This window comes from Pongo pygmaeus, chromosome 10, assembly GCF_028885625.2.
Source record: "Pongo pygmaeus isolate AG05252 chromosome 10, NHGRI_mPonPyg2-v2.0_pri, whole genome shotgun sequence".
Classification (NCBI taxonomy): Eukaryota; Metazoa; Chordata; class Mammalia; order Primates; family Hominidae; genus Pongo; species Pongo pygmaeus.
The window spans coordinates 102,733,961-102,747,532 of NC_072383.2; the positions used below are offsets into that span (position 1 = coordinate 102,733,961).

Sequence of the window (13,572 nt, forward strand, 5' to 3'; positions counted from 1 at the left end):
CCCAGCACTTTGGGAGGCCAAGGCCGGCAGATCACCTGAGGTCAGGAGTTCGAGACCAGCCTGACCAACATGGAGAAACCCCATCTCTACTAAAAATACAAAAAAATTAGCTGGGCGTGTGGTGGGCACCTGTAATCCCAGCTACTTGGGAGGCTGAGGCAGGAGAATCACTTGAACCCTGGAAGTTGCAGTGAGCCAAGATCACGCCATTGCAGCCTAGCCTGGGCAACAAGAGTGAAACTCTGTCTCAAAAAAAAAAAAGAAAGAAAGAAAAAGGAGCTTATTCAAAACAGTTTAACCTTATATTTAGGGACAGGTAGACAATTATACGGATGCTGAAGACAGCCAAAAATGTCCAGCTTAGGTTGTAGATGCTGAATGCTGTGGACTCACTGACCCTTACCTATGAAGCACTGTAGAATACCTTTATCACTTCATTTCCATAAGTTCAGTTATGTCCCTGGAATATAATCTGGAAGGAGAAGAGCCTGATATAATAACAATGTAGCCTCTAAGGTTGATCCCCAATATAAGATGATCTTTACAGAGATATCCTGTTATATTTCAGGCTACTTATTTAGATTATGGCTCCACAAGTCATTTGAGGCAAAGTGGAAAGAGAATTAGAGTGAAGAGAATGGAATTCTAGTTTCTGTTATATCCTTAAATAGCTGTGTGATTTTAGACAAGTTCCAAAGCACCTATGCGCCTTAGTTCCATCTTTTGCAAAATGAAGTGAATGGATGAATATTAAGTCCTTTCAAGCTGTAAAATTCTGTAGGTCTGTCTCCCATAAAATTAAAATTAGGCCCATAAATGCATAGAAAATGTAATAATTCCAAATAAAAATACCTAGCATTTTTGGATTCCACAATACGCAAGGTAATTTCCCATGTATTATCTAAGATGTGTCTTTTTTTCCGGTCTTGGCTCCTGGAATGCATGCCTGAATGACTACTAAGGTTTAACTCATTCACTTTATTTTATATGGTAAGTCAGTAGCTCAAGATAGTAAGGAATAACTTGCTTTAAAGTAATAAATATATTAAGACCCAAAAGACTGTCAATTGTATTTGGAAAAGATTTGGGTAGAGGAATTTGCTACATTCAAGTACATTTCTGGAACCAGTTATCTGAAAGTAGTGATCCTTAAATTCACATCCTCCTCCTAAGATCTCTAGTGCAGTCTTGTCTTTTATATCAACTGCTGAGTAATGAATATATCTAGTAGGATATCTTTTTAATTTTATTTTTAAAATTGGTATACAAAAAAATAGACTTTTTGGTGTCCTTTTAATTTTTTATTATTTATTTTAATTTATTTCTTTTTGGAGAAAGGGTTTTGCTCTGTCACCCAGGCTGGTGTGCAATGGTGTGATTATAGCTCACAGCAGCTTCAAACTCCTGGGCTCAGGTGATCCTCCTGCTTGAGCCTCCTAAGTAGCTATGACCACAGGTGAGTGGTACCATGCCTGGCTAAGTTTTTTATTTTTATTTTTGTAGAAATGAAGTCTTCTTATGATGGCCAGACTGGTCTCAAACTCCTGACATCAAGCCATCCTCCCTCCTGGGCCTCCCAAAGTGCTGTGATTACAGGTGTGAGCCACTGTGTCTGGCCTTTGGTGTTCATTTTATGAATTTTAACATATGTATACATGATCAGGACACATAACAGTTCCATTACCCCACAAAATTTCACTCATGCTATCCCTTTGTGGTTACAGCCTCCCCAGTTGATTAGGATACAATTGTATTCCAATCTCTGGAACCACTGACCTGTTCTCTATCAGTATAGTTTTGTGTTTTCAGGAATGCCATATAAATGGAATCACAAAATAACATTTTGAGATTGATTTTTTCACACAGCATAATAGTTTTGAGATTCATCTAATTTGTCATGTGTATCTATAGTTTACTTCATTTTATTACTAAGTGGTATTACATTATACAAATGTACCATAATTTTTTTGTCCTTTCATTCATTGAAGGATATTTAGATTTTTTCCATTTTTTAGTGAGTATAGAGTTGCTATAAGCATTGGTATATAAGTTTTTAAAAAATTGATATATAAGGCTGGGTGCAGTGGCTCACACCTGTAATCCCAGCACTTTGCGAAGCCGAGGGAGGCAGATCACCTGAGGTCAGGAGTTAGAGACCAGCCTGACCAACATGGAGAAACCCCATCTCTACTAAAAATATAAAATTAGCTGGGTGTGGTGTTGCATGCCTGTAATCCCAGCTACTGGGGAGGTTGAGGCAGGAGAATCACCTGAACCCAGAAGGCGGAGGTTGCGGTGAGCCGAGATTGTACCACTGCACTTCAGCCTGGCAACAAGAGCAAAACTCCGTCTCAAAAAAAAAAAAAAAAAAAAATTGGTATTTGATTAACATACCATAAATATAGGCTGGTCGTGGTGGCTTGCTCCAGTAATCCCAGCACTTTGGAGGCTGAGGCAGGTGGATCACCTGAGGTTGGGAGTTTGAGACCAGCCTGACCAACATGAAGAAACCCCGCCTCTACTAGAAATACAAAATTAGCCAGGCGTGGTGGCACATGCCTGTAATTCCAGCTACTCGGGAGGCTGAGGCAGGAGAATCGCTTGAACCCAGGAGGCAGAGATTGTGGTGAGCTGAGATTGCACCATTGCATTCCAGCCTAGGCAACAAGAGCGAAACTCTCTCTCAAAATAAATTGGGGGCGGGGGGAAATAACCGTTTAAAAGTGCACAGTTTAGAATGCAACCTTCACCACTATTGAATTTGAGAACATTTTCTTTTCTTTTCTTTTTTTGAGACGGAGTCTCGCTCTGTTGCCCAGGCTGGAGTGCAATGGTTTGATCTCGGCTCACTGCAACCTCCGCCTCCCAGGTTCACACCATTCTTCTGCCTCAGCCTCCTGAGTAGCTGGGACTACAGGCGCCTGCCACCACACCTGGCTAATTTTTGGTATTTTTAGTAGAGATGGGGTTTCACTGTGTTAGCCAGGCTGGTCTCGATCTCCTGACCTCGTGATCCACCCGCCTCGGCCTCCCAAAGTGCTGGGATTACAGGCGTGAGCTACCGCGCCCAGCCTAGAACATTTTCATTACTCCAGAAAGAAACCCCATACCCATTAGCAGTAAATTTTCACTCTTTCCCTAGCAATTGCTAGCCTACTTTCTGTCTCTATAGATTTGCCTATTCCAGGCATTACTTTTCTTTTTTTTTTTTGAGACAGGGTCTCACTTTGTCACCCAGGCTGGAGTGTAATGGTGTCATCTTGGCTCATTGCAACTTCTACCTCCTGGGCTCAAGCAATCCTCCCACCTCAGCCTCCTCAGTAGCTGGGACTACGGGCACACACCACCATGTCCGGCTAATTTTTGTATGTTTTGTAGAGTCAGGGTTTCACCGTGTTGCCCCGGCTGGTCTTGAACTCCTGAGCTCAAGTGATCTGCCTGCCTTGGCCTATTCTGGGCATTTCTTATAAGTGGAATCATACAATCTATGGTCTTTTATGAGTGGCTTCTTTCACTTAGCATAATATTTTCAAGGTTTATTCACATTGCAGCATGTATTAGTACTTCTTTTTATTGTTGAATAACAGTGCATTGTATGAATATACAACATTTTATTTTATTTTATTTTATCTTTTTTGAGATGGAGTCTCACTCTGTCGCCCAGGCTGGAGTGCAATGGCGAGATCTCAGCTCACTGCATCCTCCGCCTCCCGGGTTCAATCGATTCTCCTGCCTCAGCCTCCTAAGTAGCTGGGATTACAGGCGCACGCTACCACGCCTGGCTAATTTTTGTATTTTTAGTAGAGACGGGGTTGCACCATGTTGGCCAGGCTGGCCTCGAACTCCTGACCTTGTGATCTACCGGCCTCGGCCTCTCAAAGTGCTGGGATTACAGGCGTGAGCCACTGCGCCTGGCCAATTTTTATTTCTATTTTAACCAGTTCTTGGACATTTGGGTTGTTTCCACTTTTTGGCTGTTATGAATAATGCTGAGAACCATCATGTACAAGTTTCATGTACACATATATTTTTTATTTATCTTAGGCATATACTTTGAAATAGAATTGTTGGACCATGTGGTAACTATATGTTTAACATTTTTTTCATTTTTTTTTGAGACAGATTCTTGCTCTGTCGCCCAGGCTGAAGTGCAGTGGTGTGAACTTGGCTCACTGCAACCTCCACCTCCCGGTTCAAGCAATTCTCCTGCCTGAGCCTCCTGAGTAGCTGGGACTACAGGTGCGTGCCACCACGCCTGGCTAATTTTTGTATTTTCAGTAGAGATGAGGTTTCACCATGTTGGCCAGGATGGTCTCGAACTCCCAACCTCAGGTGATCCGCCCACCTCAGCCTCCCAAAGTGTTGAGATTACAGGCATGAGCCACTGCGTCCAGCCATGTTTAACTTTTTGAGGAATTTCTAAACTGTTTCCCAAAGTGTCTATACTATTTTACATTTCTGCCAGCAATGTATTAGAGTTCCAAATTTTCCACATCCTTGTTAACACTAGTTATTGTCTATCTTTTTTATTCTAGCCATCCTAGTGGTGTGAAGTGGTATCTCACTGTGGTTTGATTTGCATTTCCCTGATGAATAATGATGTTGAGCATATTTTCATGTGCTTACTGTTTATCTTCTTTGAATAAATGTCTGTTCAAAGTCTTTTTCCATTTTTTAATTGGGTTTTGTTTTGTTTTAAGGAGCAGAAAGTTTAATAGGCAAGAAAGAAGGAAGAAGCTCCCCCATACAGAGACAGAGGGAAAGGGCCTCCAAAGTCAAGAGGAAACCCTGTGTGGGGCAGAAAAGTGGCTGCTTATATGAGGAGGCTGGAGGAGGTGGTGTCTGATTTCCATAGGGCTCAGTGGATTGGTTTGATCAGGCATGTCATTCATGAAGCCCCTGAAAAATCTGGCCCTCCCACCCTAGTCTTTTAATATGCAAATGTAGGGAGCCATGATGTTTTACACACGTGGGGATATGTGGGCGTGACCATGTTGCCAGGCACATGTCGGGCAAGGGCAAGAAAAAGAGGGTGGGAATCACCATATTTGGGTGGACCCAGTTTCTAATGGCCTGCATTTGCATTTCAAAGGTTGCCTGCCTGGCTCTAAGAGCCCGGTCTTTCCTGCTAGACAAGAAACGTTTCTGGAGCTGCTTTAAAAGAAACGAGAACTTCCCAAGGACCCCCTTTCCTGTCTCTCTGCCTAAAATAATTTATTAATAACTCCTATAACATTCTCCCCTGTGGAGAGGTCACCCTAACTTCTGTTAGGGGGTTTTGGGCGACAACTATTTCTGGCTACTTCCTGCTGAAAAGGGGTGTTGAATGGGGAACAGCAGCTAAAGCCCCTCCTGGGGTGGATTTAAGGGTCCTCAGAAGAATGGCGTGTCCATGCATGGTTCAGTTTGCAGCAGCATTTGGAGTTGGATTGCTTCTAGGCGAGAGGAAACAATTTGAGTTATAGTATTGAGAATACAAGGTTCAAATATTAATACAAGACATATAAGCAAGAGAGGGCTTAATACAGGGGTTAACCAATTCCATATAAAAGACTGGAATGCATTAAAGAGGGATTGTAGCCACTCGGGGCTGAAGCATCCATTTTTCCCTCAGCCTGTCAATAATTTTGATTTGATCTTTAAGTACCTATAACCCTATTGCAAATAGTAGAGTGAGTATAGCAGTTCCCATCAGTGTGGTGTAGTAAATAATTTTCATCTAAAATTTTATTTGCCAAGATATAGAATTTCCCTCTGGGGGGGTCTATGAAGTTCCTTGGTTTTATTTTCCCAAACACAGAAACCTCTGGGTTATGGGCACCCTACTCACTTTCATTACCTGGCAGAATTTGCAGGATAATTGCCCAGAACTAGCATATTGATCCAGATTTTTACATTACCCATCCCTTTTTGTTTCTTCCAAGCTGCAGGAGATCACCACTTGATCCACAGGAATAAGCAGGGTTAGTTTAAAATGTAGGCAAAAAGCTTAAAAACAATTAAAGAGACTAGGATTTAATGACAAATGTATGATAAGCTTTGGAGAACAATTTCTCTCTCCAGTCCTTATTTTTGGTAAAAACAAATTATCATAGGACTGTGTGTGTTGTTCATAGAATAAACTTTAGTCTTATACTTGGCCTGATTATTTGCATAAAGTGTAGCAAGAATGGTTATTTCTGCATAGGACTTTTGGATTGGCTTTGATGAAACACTATTCCACGAGGAATTTCAGATAAGACCTTTAAAGCCAAGCCCAGCTATGGGATTGTATCCTCAAATATCTGTAAGTTGGGTGATCCTCTTCTCTTTGAGGTCCCAAGATAAACTTGGAGCTCCTGGCCTATTAGAAAGTGACATTCTTAGGCTGGCACGGTGGCTCACGCCTATAATCCCAACACTTTGGGAGGCCAAGGCAGGCAGATCACGAGGTGAAGGGATCAAAACTATCCTGGCCAACATGGTGAAACCCCTCATCTCTACTAAAAATACAAAAATTAGCTGGGTGTGGTGGTACACAACTGTAATCCCAGCTACTTGGGAGGCTGAGGCAGGAGAATTGCTTGAACCTGGGAGGTGGAGATTGCAGTGAGCCAATGGAGCTACTGCACTCCAGCATGGGTGACAGAGCAAGACGCTGCCTGAAAAAAAAAAAGAAAGCGACGTTCTTTACTGACCACAGGTTAGGAACCCTGTGCGGGGACTGGGTAGACAAGACATGAGGCCAGTTCTCCCCAAGGGCTTTTATTGGCTCTGCATGTCAAGCTTGATTCCTTAAAGAGAAACACACCCTTTCAGTCAAAGCCTTGATCGTGTTAGACATAAATTTTCAGTGCTGCAAAGGAAATAGCACTCGAATATGAATTTTCTCAGCAAGGCAACTTTACTTTTCTGCAGAAAAGATGCTTCTAAGAAGCCTGATTGTCATGAGAGCATACCAAACAAAGAAAAGCAGAGGTTTTTATCCCTGACACATTGGGTCCTTACTGCCGTGTCCTATCTCCATTGGCTGGAGCTGGACTGCACAATCTAGACTGATCCTGATTGGCTAAAAACTTAAAACTTTCCTAAATAGGTAAATGCACAATGGAGAACAAAAGAAGGAAGGGGGTTGTTTACAAACTAGGAGAATAATAACATTTCCAAATAAGGAAGAGATGTATGCTGTAAGCTGGGACTGCCTGGGCATTTTCAGACATGTCTGAGCAGGTAATAAGCCAGAACAAATAACTTGGTTAAAGTACAAGGACATAGAATGTACTTATTCCCTTAATATATTTAACAGCTACGTAGGGCTTAACAAAGAGTTACTAGCAAAAAGCAAGGAAGCTTGAAGGAAGTTAGTTTTTAAAAGAAATTATTATTTCTAACATTTATTATTTATTCTTTAACAAAAAGGGAAACTTTGAAGAGGAACTTTTTACTTTTCATGGTAAAATAACCAATTTTTCCAGTTGTGTCCTGTTGACAAAGAAAAATGGATTTTTATTGCACTGATGCAAACAATTATATTGCCATAAGTTAAGAGTACTCACAGAGAGTTTCCAAATTCTAGAGGAACCAGACAGAGAAAAATAAAAATCCTCCGAATTTTGTTCACAGGAGTATACCTTACTCATTTTTTTCTGGAGGGAGTTTCGCTCTTGTTGCCCAGGCTGGAGTGCAATGGTGCAATCTCAGCTCACTGCAACCTCCACCTCCCAGGATCAAGTGATTCTCCTGCCTCAGCCTCCCGAGTACCTGGGATTACAGGTGCCAGCCACTACACCTGGCTAATTTTTGTATTTTTAGTAGAGATGGGGTTTTGCCATGTTGGCCAGGCTGGTCTTGAACTCCTGACCGCAAGTGATCTGCCTGCCTCGGCCTCTCAAAGTGCTGGGATTACAGGCGTGACCCACCGCACCTAGCCCCCTTACTCAATTATTTAGGGCTGTAAATATTTCAAAATAAGTTTCCTAACTCTGAAAATCAAAACAGGATCAGCAATATTTCAAGCAAAAGTCAAAAAGGTTGCTTTAACTTTCTGGGTGCAGTCCATTTAGTTAACTCTTATTTTGCTTGATATTTGTGAATATGTCAGTTCTGTATGAGTCCCATACATTCTTCTTCTATTTCAATATTACAATCTTCAAAGCTATTAAAAACCTGTGTTTGAGAATACCTGTTAAAGTCCTTAATATAGCTTGATTATAAACTGTCTTTGAGAAGGAACAAAGCAAGACAATTTGTTTGCGAATGACAAAATTTGCAGGAGTTACAGTTAAAAACATGGCTATAGACTACCTATTTTCATTTTGATGACACTTGCATTTTGCCAATAATCCTTGAGACTGTTTTTATTTCTTAAAGTCATATGAACTAAAAAATATTTGATTTAAGCACATCTTTTTCTTTTTTTAAGACGAAGTCTTGCTCTGTCACTCAGGCTGGAGTGCAGTGGCATGATCTCAGCTCACTGCAACCTCTCCCTCCCAGGTTCAAGTGATTCTTCTGCCTTAGCCTCCCAAGTAGCTGGGACTACAAGCATGCATCACCATGCCTGGTGAATTTTTGTATTATTAGTAGAGAAGGGGTTTCACCATATTGGCCACACTGGTCTTGAACTCCTGAGCTCATGATCCACCCGCCTCAGCCTCCCAAAAGTGCTGGGATTACAGGTGTGAGCTGCTGTGCCTGGCCAAAAAGCAACTAATTTTTTAAAGAGTAAACCTTTTAAAGTCGGGGGGGGGAAAAAAAAGAAGCCTTCCAAAAATTAACTCATGTATTTGACCTCTCATGGAGGAATGTTACACTGCTTCTGAGCCAAACTCTAACTGCAGCTAGAATAGGCAGCTCTGCAAACAGAAGAAAATTTTGGAGATGAGCAATATATCTCCTATAGTAGGCCAGAAGGGAAAAGAAAAAATAGGGAAGGCAAAGAAATAGGGGGAACACCCTTCCCAATAGGAAAAGAGGGAATACCTCTTGATGACCCTCAATTGGAACTCCTTTCTATGGTGTTTTTCCTTCTTTTCCAGTTTAAAATGGCTTCTATCTCTTATATAATGTTCTTCCAACCTGGGAAAAGTTAATTTTCCAAATCTTAAAATGCTTGGCTTAGAGTTCAGCTGGGGGAAGGTGTTGGAAATAAGAGCTCGGAGTCGCAAAGAAAATGAGCACTCAAAGAATTTCTCAGCAAGCCAAATTGACTTCTGCAGAAAGGTGCTGCTCGTTCTTCTGGTCACTGTGAGAGCACACTGAACAAAGGAGGGAAGGGTTTTTATCCCTAATGCAGTCAGTCCTTGCTACTGTGTCCGATCCCCACTGGTTGGGATCAGACTGCACAATCTAAGCTGATCCTGATTTGCTACTTCAAATGGAGCAGGGGTGGGGGCTACAGAAGTAAGGGTGCCAAATAAGGAACAGATGTGGGTTGTTACAGATTGGGAATGGATGTGGGTACAGATTGGGAACGGCTGGAAGGTTGTTTACTGTACCTAGGGGCAAGGAGGCAAGGAAGTTAGGCTTTGAAAATAGAGGACAAGCGGAACCTTTAAAGAAGAACTCACTGTTTCCCACAAAGGGAACCCAGAAGCCTGACATGCGAGCAAGAGGGTAAAAAGGTTTACCAGTCGGGCTTTTGGCTTATCTCTCCTTGTGCAAACCAGTAAAAGGGATACTAAGGATCATTGTTTATATTCTCTGTAAATTTATAGTTAATGAAAAAGGATTTGTAAGGTTAGTCTTAAGCTGTAGACAATCTGGTGTGCTTTGCATGTCTTTCTGTGTGGTTCTGTTGAGGAAAGGGTATCTTAGGTTAGAATGCAGGCCCAGAAACCCATAAGCATGCTGTTTGAGCCACCCCAACAAAATGGTAACAAACTTGGCTACAAGCCTCCATGTTGTTTCATGTCCTTGGGAACATAACCTGTAACCATGTGGCAATACTTTATTTTAGTCCCTGCCATTTTACAATGGTGGCTGTCTTCTTGTAGTAAGTCAGTTCCTGGGTGAGGGCCACAAAATCAAGTAAACCAGTTAATCTGGGTGGTGCCAGCTGATCCATCAAGGGCAGGGTTTACAAAATATCTTAAGCACTAACCTTAAGAGCGGTTTAGAGGGGGTCAAAATCTTGTAGCCTCCAGCTGCAGGCTCCTGGGCCATGGTTTCTAATCTTGTGGCTAGTTTCTTGGTCTGCTCCCAGGCAAGAGGGAAGTATATCTTGGGAAATGGCTGTTATCATCTTTGTTTTAGACTATAGACTGTAAACCTGACTCCTCCCAAAGTTGGTTCGGCCTACACCAGGGATGGGCAAGGACAGCTTGGGGGCTGAAAACAAAATGGAGTTGTTTGGGTCAGATCTCTTTCACTGTCTCAGTAACAATTTTGCAATGACAGTTTCAAAAGCTTCCTATCACTCCTTTGAAAATACCTTGTACACTTGCATTAAGTCATAACCTAATTAAGGCTCGTTGGTTTCACCTGTGAGGTTACTGTTTATAAAGTTCAAAAGCCAAAAATCTTAACTGCTTGGCATGGCTAAAGTTGAGTAAAGGGATTTTAAAGGATTTTCTTAAAGAGCACTCAGCTTAATTAAAAGTTCAGGCATGGTGGCTCACACCTGTAATTCCAGCACTTTGGGAGGCTGAGATGGGAGGATCACCTGAGGTCGGGAGTTTGAGACCAACCTGACCAACATGGAGAAACCCTGTCTCTACTAAAAATACAAAATTAGCCGGGTGTGGTGGTGCATGTCTGTAATCCCAGCTACTTGGGAGGCTGAGGCAGGAGAATTGCTTGAACCCCGGAGGTGGAGTTGCGGTGAGCTGAGATTGCGCCACTGCATGCCAGCCTGGGCAACAAGAGTGAAAACTCTGTCTCAAAAAAAAAAAAAAAAGTGGATATTCAAGCTACAGGGTTATAGGTATATTTAAGGCCTTTATGGTTTTCTCTTCTTGGATCTTGTTTTTCTGGAAAAAGGCTCTTTTCTTCTCAGTTGACTGAATTATTTTTCTCCATTTTTTGTCTTACCACTCTTAATGCATGCATGAGAGGCCCTAAGATAACTTCTGGTAACATGGGACTCCTGGAGAAAAACAGAGGAGGCACCACAGACTCCGTTCTGGGGGGGTTGCGGGGGGAACAAGAAACAAATCAAAAAAACCTCTGTTTTCCTCATGAAACTCTCCAAATTAAAAGCAGATAGTTCCCTCAAAATCAAAGGCTCTGTACTGTTATGTATCGTGTTATCTACCGCTTTTGAGTTTTGGGGGTATCAAATTACTTCACATTGTGGGAGAGCTTTGGTGTGTAATAACTTACAGTGTAGAAAATACACTGTAAGGGGTGGCTAATAGTAGTTATAAATCAGAGAATCATGCTCTCGGCCATCTGAAAGATATGGAAACATCCCCACCCCCCAATAAGAGATGAGACTCCCTTGAGGGATGGGCTAATTACAAAATAAGCCAATTAGCTTGGGGTTGCCTTGCAATGAAATGCATGGTAGAAGCACTACACTGTCTTCTCCCATAGTATCTTCCTCCTTTTGGGAACCCAAAATCCAGTATAAAATGGCACTGTTAATTTTAGGGATCTGTCTTTGCCTTCAGTTGTGCCTGCTTATTAGGCCCTAAAAAATGCATACTACCCGGCCCTGTTCCTCCAAGGGTTTCACTCTAAAGCCAGTAATACAATTAAGAAACTGGCAAATGAAGAATCTTAACAAGTGCTGAATATTCTGTCTGTGTTGTTATATATGTGTTGTGTGTATTGTCTATAAAAAGAGCTCTAATTGATTGGCTTAAAGAAAAATAAGCACTAGGCCAGACGTGGTGGCTCACGCCTGTAATCCCAGCACTTTGGGAGGCCGAGGCAGGCGGATCATGAGATCAGGAGTTCAAGACCAGCCTGGCCAATATGGTAAAACCGTCTCTACTAATAATACAAAAATTAGCTGGGTGTAGTGGTGCATACCTATAGTCCCAGCTACTCGGGAGGCTGAGGCAGAAGAATCGCTTGAACCAAGGAGGCTGAGGTTGCAGTGAGCTGAGATCACGCCACTGCACTCCAGCCTGGGCGACAGAGCGAGACTTCATCTCAAAAAAAAAAAAGAAAAAAAGGAAAAAGAAAAATAAACGCTTAAATATTTTCTAGTTCACATGACTTTAAGAAATAAAAATAGTCTCAAGGATTATTGGTAACATGGAAGCGTCATCAAAATGCAAATAGGTGGTCTACAGTCATGTTTTTAACTGTAACCTGCAAATTTTGTCATTCGCAGACAATTGTCTTGCTTTGTTCTTTCTCAAAAGATGGTTTATAATCAAGCTATGTTAAGGACGTTAACAGGTGTTTTCAAATGCAGGTTTTTAGTAGCTTTTAAGATTGTAACATTGACATAGAGAAAGAATGTATGGGACTCATAAAGAACTGACATGTTCACAAATATCAAGCAAAACACAAGTTAACTAAATGGATTGCACTCAGAAAGTTAAAGCAACTTTTTTGACTTTTGCTTGAAATATTACTGATCCTTGTTTTGTTTTTCAGAGTCAAGGAAACTTACTTTGAACTATTTACAGCCTTAAAAAAAAAGATGTTGTGGGTTTTTCATAGATGGCCTTTATCAGGTAGAAAAGTTTCCTTTTATTCCTAGTTTGTTGAGTGTTTTTATCATGAAAGGGTGTTAGATTCTGTCAAATGTTTGCATCTATTGAAATAACCATGTGGTTTTCGTTCTTTATTCTATTAATATGATATATTGCATTGATTGATTCTCATATGTTTAATCAACCTGTGCAAGGTTTATCCTGGGATAAATTTCACTCAGTCATGGTGTATAAAATTTTTATATATTGCTGGATTTGGTTTGTTAATGTTTTGTGGATAATTTTTTTTGTCTATGTTTACAAAGGGCATTGATCTGTGGTTTTCTTTTCTTTTCTTTTTTTTGCGACAGAGTCTTGCACTGTTGCCCAGGCTGGAGTGCAATGGTGTGATCTCAGCTCACTGCAACCTTTGCCTCCCAGGTTCAAGCAATTCTCCTGTCTCAGCCTCCCAAGTAGCTGGGATTACAGGTGCCTGCCACCACACCCTTTTCATGTGATGCCCTTGTCTGGTTTTGGAATCAGGGTAATACCAATCTCATAGAATGAATTGGAAAGTATCCCCTCCTCTTCTGTTTTTGGAAAGAGTGTGAAAAATTGGTGATAATTCTGTGTTAGACGTTTGGGAGAATTTATCAGCAAATCATCTGAGCCTGGGCTTTTCTTTGTGGGAATTTTTTTTTTTTTTTTGAGACGGAGTTTTGCTCTTGTTCCACAGGCTAGAGTGCAATGGCACGATCTCGGCTCACTGCAACCTCTGCCTCCCGGGTTCAAGCGATTCTTCTGTCTCAGCCTCCCGGGTAGCTGGGATTTCAGGCGTGTGCTACTACAACTGGCAAATTTTTTGTTTTTTTAGTAGAGACGGGGTTTCACCATGTTGGTCAGGCTGGTCTTGAACTCCTGACCTCAGATGATCCTCCTGCCTCAGCCTCCCGAAGTGCTGGGATTACAGGTGTGAGCCACCGTGCCTGGCCAAGAGTTTTTA

The 13,572-nt window shown here is 41.6% G+C and overlaps 1 protein-coding gene across 1 annotated transcript in view; it reads left to right on the top strand.

Annotated features, from left to right (window-relative positions):
• Window positions 1-13,572, top strand: part of LOC134737651 (uncharacterized) — a 76,038-nt gene that overhangs the window by 38,499 nt on the left and 23,967 nt on the right. The window lies entirely within an intron of this gene.